An 8,595-nucleotide genomic window follows, 5' to 3' on the forward strand; every position below is an offset into this window, starting at 1 on the left:
TTCTTTCTTTCTTTCTTTCTTTCTTTCTTTCTTTCTTTCTTTCTTTCTTTCTTTCTTTCTTTCTTTCTTTCTTTCTTTCTTTCTTTCTTTCTCTTTCCCTCCCTCCTTCCTCTCTCCCTTTCTCTCTCTTCCTTCCTTCCTTCCTCTCTGATTTTCTGTCTTTTGTCTTTCTGTTTGCATTTCTACAGCAGTGGGAGGAAGATGGAGGGATGAGGTGTTAAACTGAGTTTCATTGCAAGTGTATGTATCTGCCCGTCAAGTTGCAAGAATCATGGTGGCTGCTGGAGGAGGGGTGCTTCCAGGAGCATGTTAAAGATAAGAGATTATTAGCTCACTCTGTTGTTACCTTGTTTTTACTTTGTTTGAGTTCTTGGTGTCCTAGATAGTGGAGGCAGCTCAAATTGCTTCATCTCTGGTGCATAATGCCTATTTTATAGAGATTTGAGAGATCATGAGAATTAGAGAAAATGTCTAATCCTCCATTTTGTTGGTCATGTGACACAACAAATCCTCATAATGATAATATGCCTTTTATAACTTGCACCTCTTAGTCCTGAAAAGATCAGTTAAGTTACTTAAGAGTAGAGATTATAAAAGTTGCGTTAAATTTCACTTTAAGTTTTAACTAATTAACTAATGATTCAATTGGATAGCAAAATCTGACAGTAAAGAGTAGGTTTCAGCCCTCAACTTGCATCAGAAATTCACATTTCAAATCTCAGGTTCTCCTGTTGGTTAACTAACTTTCTGTGCTATTGTAGGTACAACCCTGGGCACTACTGTGCCAACCTAGAATTTGGGAGAGTAAGATGCCATGATCTAAATATGTGTCATTGTATACTCTTGGAGGACTGAGGCTGTTTTATTTCATTTTTGCATTTCCAGTACCTAGTATTGTGCTGACATATTGAAGATGCTTTAATATTATGTATTGAATGAAATGAAGTGAATATATGAGCACCTATACCCTGTCTTTGAATCCAGTTGATTCCAACTTTTTTTTTTTTTGCTTCCATTTTTACTGGGCACTGTGCTTGACATTAGAAGAGAGAAGACTGTAATGCTATAGTACCGGTGAGGTTCTTAGTATTGTCTCCAGAAGTAGGCTGGAATTTTAGGAAAAGGAAATTCCACTAAAGGGAAGAATTGCAAAGGAAACAAGGATTTTTATTCATGGACATGAAACTGGCAGAGCCATAAAGGTAAGCAAGTCAGAACTGAGATGGCAATAAGACAGAGTGGTAAAATTTTTACTTTTCTGTGACCCCGTCACTGCATATGACTGTGCCCCTAATAGCTCTAAAGAAACCCATTTCTACCTAGACAGAAATAAGATTATTGTAGACTCTTGGTATGGTTTGTTTTACTGCTCTCCTGATTACATTTTTAAGAGGGAATAACCACTAAAATCCTACAATATAAATTTCCAAAAAAGTTAGATGTCAGTTAAGGAGGAAATTTGCACACTGAAGATAAAACAATGAACCTCTTTCCCTCTTAGGACTTTTTTACTTTCAGAGTTCATAATTATTCTTAAGAGTTTTGTCAAAAGACCTTTTTTGGCTTCCACCTGATTCCTTTTCTCTCAATTGTCCCTACTTTGAGAGCAATCTCAAAGACCATTTAAATACCTTGGGATCTTTTAAGGGTAGAGATGATGTAAGTAGAATGAAACCTCAATTAACTGGAATGCTTGGGAAGTAGACTATCTAGAGCTATTGGATTTTCTGTAACCTTTAAGCTGTTTAGTAATCCTAGGCAAGTCAGTTAACCCTGTTTACCTCAATTTCCTCATCTGTAAAATGAATTGGAGAAGTAAATGGCAAACAGTCCAGAATCTTTGCCAAGAAGACCCCAAATGGGGTCAAGAAATGTCAGACTCAATTCAAATGACTCAACAACAACAACAACAGCAACAACTTGTGATGAATCATTGCGAGTCATCTTGACACTGTTTGCCAAAGTTTCTGGTCCTATTATTTGTAAATTCCAGGCAAAATCCAGACTTCCACTTCTTTCAACCTGCAGGTCATCAAAAAGATTCCAATAACTTTGGAATATGACTGACATTTTACCCATAAGTTTGAGATGATTTGGATATGTTAATGAACTAATGCTAAAGTGTCACAGAAGTTGTTTCACCAAAAACACCCTATAAAAGTGAGACCTCAACCTCCTGTTCCCACCCCTAGCCTTCTTTATTTGGCAATGTTCATTTTGACCTTTAATTTTATAAAGGGTTGATGGGGATATGACTGGGGATATAGACTCTAATCACCTTAGTGCAAATATTAATAATAATATGGAAATAGGTCTTGATCAATGACACATGTAAAACCCAGTGGAATTGTGCATTGACTATGAGGGGGGGTGAGGGGAGGGGAGGGAAAGAACATAAATCCTGTAACCATGGAAAAATGTTCTAAATTAATAAATTAAATAAAATTCCCTCCCCCCCCAAATAAATAAAGGTATGTACAGAAGATAGGAGGTAAAACATATAAAGGAGGATGAGTATGTAAGTATGCCTTAGGCCTGTTAACATATTGTCAGAAGTATTTAGGTTCGACATTATCAGTGACTTGAGAGGAAAGCTAAATACAACAAAAAAATTGCTTTAATTTTTAAAAATTATATTGGGCAAAAAGAATTAACTCTGAGAAGGAATAGGACTGTTGCGTGGAGTAGATGAGATGATTCTAATGGGTGATGGAAAGAAGGCAGAAATACTCAACTTTATTATTTTTTGGTTTTCTTTCTATTTCTGTTCCAGGAAGAATACTTTCTGGATTGGAAGAAGCAGAACAAAATTTACTAATAAGGGCCAAATAAAATAAGTAGGGGTAGAATAAAAGTGTATTAGCTGCCCTTGTTATCAAGTTCAAGTCACAAGGCCCAGGTGAACTATGTCCTATCTTTGGTTGCATCTAGTTGGTTTGGTGGATCTAAAGTCAAAACAGATCTAACTTCAATTCCTCCCTTAGGTTTTTACTAATTATGTTACCTTGGACAAGTCAACAGCACTCAGCTTTAGTTTCATCATCTATAAAATGGACATAATAATAGCACTTACTTCAGAGTTGTTGCAGGGATTGAATGAGATTAATATGTATAAAATGCTTTGTATATAATAAAGCACTATATACATTATTATTATTATCATTATTATATTTTTTAAAGATCATAGAGAATAAAAGAGATCCCTCTGGACTGGAGAAGAGCAAATTTTTCAGAAAAGTAATCAAATATATTGAAGAGATAGTGAATATCTGAAAAGGAAGAAGGAAACAATTATCACTCACAAGAGTGACTTTGTCAAATGCAGATCGAGCTAACATCATTTCCTTTTTTGACTGTATTAGTTGACTGATCTTGGGAATGTTGCTAATATAGTTTACTTAGATTTTAGCAAAAATTGGATAGAATCTCATACTATCTCTGTGGAGGAGTTGGAGAAATGTGAGATAGAAGTTATTACTGTTAGGTTTTGGTAGTCTGAAAAAAACCTCCCTTTTTGGGTGGGCAGTACTCTTTGAGATTTGTTAGGTTCCTTTGTGACAGATGTGCCTTTGCTGTAGATACATCTTCTCCCTCAGCCTTTTTCTAAAATTTTGCATAAATAGAGAAGGCGAAGTCATATGCCTTGAACCTTTCATAATGCAAATTTGGTGCCTTGGTTAGTAAGAAAGGAATCTGTATTTCTCTTGATATTAGATTGGAAACTAATAGGATAAAGCTGAATGAGAACCTGCCTTTCTATCTAAAACCCATGACCTTCACCTATTTCATTGCTGCCACAGAGATGGGATTACCTCTGGCTATCCCAATTGTATGGGCCATCCTAGTATGGATGTAGTCCCACTGGGAAAGTGGGGATTGGCTTCTTCTTTGTTCTCAAGCCATCTCTTTGAAGGAAAGATGGTGCTCTCTTCTTGGTGATCCCAGAATAAAGACCTTCCTTCCCATTCATCTTTTATATGTGCTACTATAAGCCATAATGAACCTGATAAAATCAATTTCACAAATATATTGGATTTCACATACGAAAAATGATCTCTACTCATTTATATGGAGGGAAGAAAGCAGATCTAAAAAGAATATAAACACTGATTACAGCGAAGTACACGAAGACAACATTAAGCAGCAACAGAACTCAGGTTAAATGTGATGGACAGCATTGGCAAAACTTTGTTCATTTTAAAGCATACAGCCTTCATTTGAAAACATGATGCTACAAATGTGTACAGTGGCATGTACTATCAGTCACAATTACTTCGATGTGTTACTTTGTTTAACTCTTTTGGGAACATAAACTTTGCTTTTGCTCTGTTTATACATTTCTTTATTATGTTCAATGACAAAAGAAAACACTCAACAAAACAAAACAAAACAAAAAAATTACTTTCCAAGTTACACTAGCAGAGACAGCATTCCTGTGGCTTTGGATAAGGAAAAAGTAGAGATGGAGATGGGAATGAGGGAAAAAAGGAGATCATTTATGTGGAGGGAGTTCTCATCAGTCTATGTCAACAGAGTTAAGGATGTGGGTGTGTGTGTGTGAGATAGACAGAGACAGAGAGAGGTGGGGGGGCAGAAGAGGCAAGAGAGGGAGGAAGTGAGAAGAGAGATTCAGAGAGGAGGGAGATGGTGAGAGAGAGAGGGAGAAAGGGAAGAAGGGGTCAAAGAGAGAGAGAGAAAGAGAGAGAAGGTAGAGAGAGAATGAATTATTTCTAAGCTTACAATCAACCAATAAGGATTTATTAAGTACCCACTATGTGCAAGGAACTTAATGAATATTTGTTGAGATCTCCAGTACTTAGGCACTTATTCTAGGTGCTGGGGCTACAAAGCATAAAAAATGAAGCAATCTTTAGTCCTATTGAGTATAAAATTATAATAGTGAAGATAGTATCAGCTTCTAGAAATTACCATTTGTTATTTCATTCAAATATCTGGCCCTAGAATCTTAAAATGAAGAATCAAGTTAGTATTCAACAACACAGTCTGTTTGGTGGAGCTGCATAAATAACCACAAGATATTAGTGTCAAAAGGGACCCTAGAGGTTACCTAGTTTAATGGCTCATTTTACAGATAAAGAAACTGAGGCCTTGAGCATTCTAGTGACTTGTCACAGCTAGTAAATGGTGGAGCTAGGATGCAAACAAATCTTCTGGCTTAAAATTACAGGGTTCTTTTTACTACTCCATACTCAGCCCCTAATTTATTATTTCTTTGTCTCCTCAATGTATCTAGCATCAAGTGTTGGAGGGAGGGCTTGATGTTGAAGAGTGTTAATTTGTGATAAAAGTAAATAAACCTATTTGGATTCCAATACCAGAGGAAACAAGCAGTCTCTAAAGAGGAAAAAGGTTTTTGTCTAATTTTCTTCTCCCAGATTAAACCTTTCTGAGCATATAGACACTGGCAGCCCCCTGGGTTTCACACCACTGAATTTCATCTAGTTTTCCCATTTAACAAATTATTTTGCCCTTAAAATAAATAGACTATGCCATATTTGTCCAGGACTAAATGTGGGCTCTTAACAGATGGCATTCCTCAAAAAGTGAGATTGGAAGATAGCCATAAAGACATGATGGCCAACTAACCACATCTCTCCCTTTGCTGACATTGCTGTGTCACTGGCAACAGAAGCTCAAAGTCATTATTCAATGGTACCTAAGTTAAAGTGACTACAGCACAGATTTGCCAGCTGACATGGCTAGGATGGAGAAGGCTGGATGTATATTGTCTTGATGTTTGGAATTCAGGACTTATGAAAAAATACTGAGCCTGAGTTCTGAACCTGGCTCTTATTCCTGTAAGATGTGGAACCACAGATAAACCATTAATTAACATTTCATTCACAGTTTCATCTGTACAAGAGTTAAAAGCAAAAAATTTACTTTACTTACCTTGTAAGGTCATTGACAGGATCAAATGAGACTATCTATCTATCTATCTATCTATGCATATATACACACACATATATGCATATGTATATATATGTATTTTTAAACCCTTATCTTCTGCCTTAAAATCAATATTGTATATTGGTTCAAAGACAGAAGAATGTGCTAGATAATGTGAGTTAAATGACTTGCCAAGGGTCACAGAACTAGGAAGTGTTTGAGGCCAGATTTGAACCCAGGACCTCCCAGCTCTAAGCCTGGCTCACAATTAACTGAGCCACCTATCTGCCCTGATATAAAAATGTTTTTAAAAATTGCAATTCTCTTCGACACATTCTTTGCAAATATAAAATCTTATTATTGTGTTAATTCTTAGGCCAAGAAGATCACAGTAGTTGTCAGAGAATTTTTTTTCCCTCATCATTTTCAAAAGGGAAAGGACTACTAATTAGTTAAAAGGAGAAGCTGTTATTATAATGGACCAGCATAGTTTCATCAAAAACAGATCACACAGATTAAAAGAAAGGAAAGGAAAGGAAAGGAAAGGAGAGAGTGAAAATAAGGTTATTTAAGCATCATCTTCTTTTTAAAAATGTAAGAAGATAGAAGGAAATCCAGGAAGAAGTACAGAGAAGCAGGACAGCTCTGTAAGCTACAAGTTAAGTTTATTGAATTAAGAAAATCAAGGGTGACACCACAGTGGTAGATTAGGGGCAACCCAGCTGAACTCTCTCAACATTCTCCTCTAAACAATTTAAAAATAACTTCTGACACCAAATTTTGAAGCAGCAGAGCCAAAAGATTAGGCTAGGACATCTTCCTGTTCTAAGAAAATTTAGGAGTAGGGCAGGAATATTCTGTGGCATCAGGGTGGAGTCCTGTCCAGAACCCACACATTTAGCAGTGTGGCAATGGTGACTGAAGCAGCAGTACATTTTCAGGAACTTTCAACCCAGAGACAGGAAGGGTCAGATAGGTCAGATAAGACAGAAAGGTCAGATAACTGATCGTTAAGAGATTATAGGAGACTTTTTGCTGGCACTGGGTACCACTGGCACTGAATAGCAATTCTATTGCCAATACACAGTTTTAGGTTGAATTCTAGTACAGAGAGAAATTCTGGGGGTCTGTCACAAAGGAGCAGGGGTCCTTCCCGGGTAAAGACCAGAGTACAAATCTGGAGAGCTGCGATCACACCTCTCTCAGGATTATACATCCTTGGAAGAACTAAAAATTTGCAGATTTCCAAAATTATCTCTGAAAACAGTAGCATAAAAAAGCCCAAAGCCAACAAGTGAGCATAGTCCAACTTTAATATAAAGTTAAAAGTCAAGAATTAGACTGGAAAAATGAGCAAACAACAAAAAACAAATTTGACCAAAAAAGTGACTATTGTGGTAAAGAAGACTAAGACATAAAAACTCAGAAGACAGCAATGTGAAAATAGCTTCAAAGAAAAATGCTAATTGAATTTAAGACCAGAAAGAATGCCTGAAAGAGTTAAAGAAAGAAATAAAAATAGTAAAGGAAAATTTGGGGAAAGAAATGAGAATGATGCAAGAAAATTATGAAAAGAATAATAATTTGGAAAAATAGACACAAAAATACCAAAAAATTCTTAAAAAAAACAGAATCGACTTAATAGTAAAAGAGGCACACTTTACTAAAAAAATAAATAAATTCTTAAAAAGCAGGATTGGCTAAAAGAAAAAGGAGAGGAAAATTTCGCTAAAGAAAAGAATCTCTTAAAAAGCAGAACTGACCAAATGGGAAAAGAGGTACAAAATCTTATTGAAGGTAATAATTCTTAAAAATTAGAATTGGGTAAGAAGTAGCTAATGACTCAATGAGACATCAAGATACAACAAAAAAAGTCAAAATAATGGGAAAAATAGAAGAAAATGTGAAATATCTCATCAGAAAAACAACTGACTTGGAAAATAAATCAAGAACAGAAAATGGAAAAAATTATTAGCCTACCTGAAAGCCATGATCAAAGAAAGAAGCTTGACATTGTCTTTTAAAAAATTATCAAGGAAAACTGCTCTGATATCTTAGATTCAGAGGATAAAGTAGAAATTAAAAGAATCTACCAGTCACCTACTGAAAGAGTTCTCAAAATGAAAACTCTCAGTAATATCCAAATCCCAGAGCTCCCAGGTCAAATAGCCAGAAAGAAACAAATCAAATATCATATAGCCATAGTCAAGATCACACAAGATTTAGCAACTTTTACATTAGATGAGTGGAGGGCTTAAAATATGATACTCTGGAAGGCAAAAGACTAGGATTATGATGAAGAATAACCTATTCTGCAAAACTGAATATAATCTTTCAGGTGAAAAACAACAATAAAATAGAGAACTTTCAAGTTTTCCTGATGAAAAGACCAGAGCTAAATAGAAAATCTGATATTTAAACACAAGACTCAAGTGATACGTAAAAAGTAAACATGAAAGAGTGATCATAAGGGACTCAGCAAAGTTAAATCATTTGTATGCTTGCATTGGAAGATGATAGCATGTAACTCCTAAGAAAATGATCATCATTGTTGTTTAGTCAATTCCATCAAGTCCAATTCTTTGTGACTCCATTTGGAGCTTTCATGGCAAAGATACAGGAGTAGTTTGTTATTTCCTTTTCCATCTCATTTTATCAATGAGGAAACTAAATCAAATACAGCAA

Source organism: Gracilinanus agilis, chromosome 2 (genome assembly GCF_016433145.1).
Source record: "Gracilinanus agilis isolate LMUSP501 chromosome 2, AgileGrace, whole genome shotgun sequence".
Classification (NCBI taxonomy): Eukaryota; Metazoa; Chordata; class Mammalia; order Didelphimorphia; family Didelphidae; genus Gracilinanus; species Gracilinanus agilis.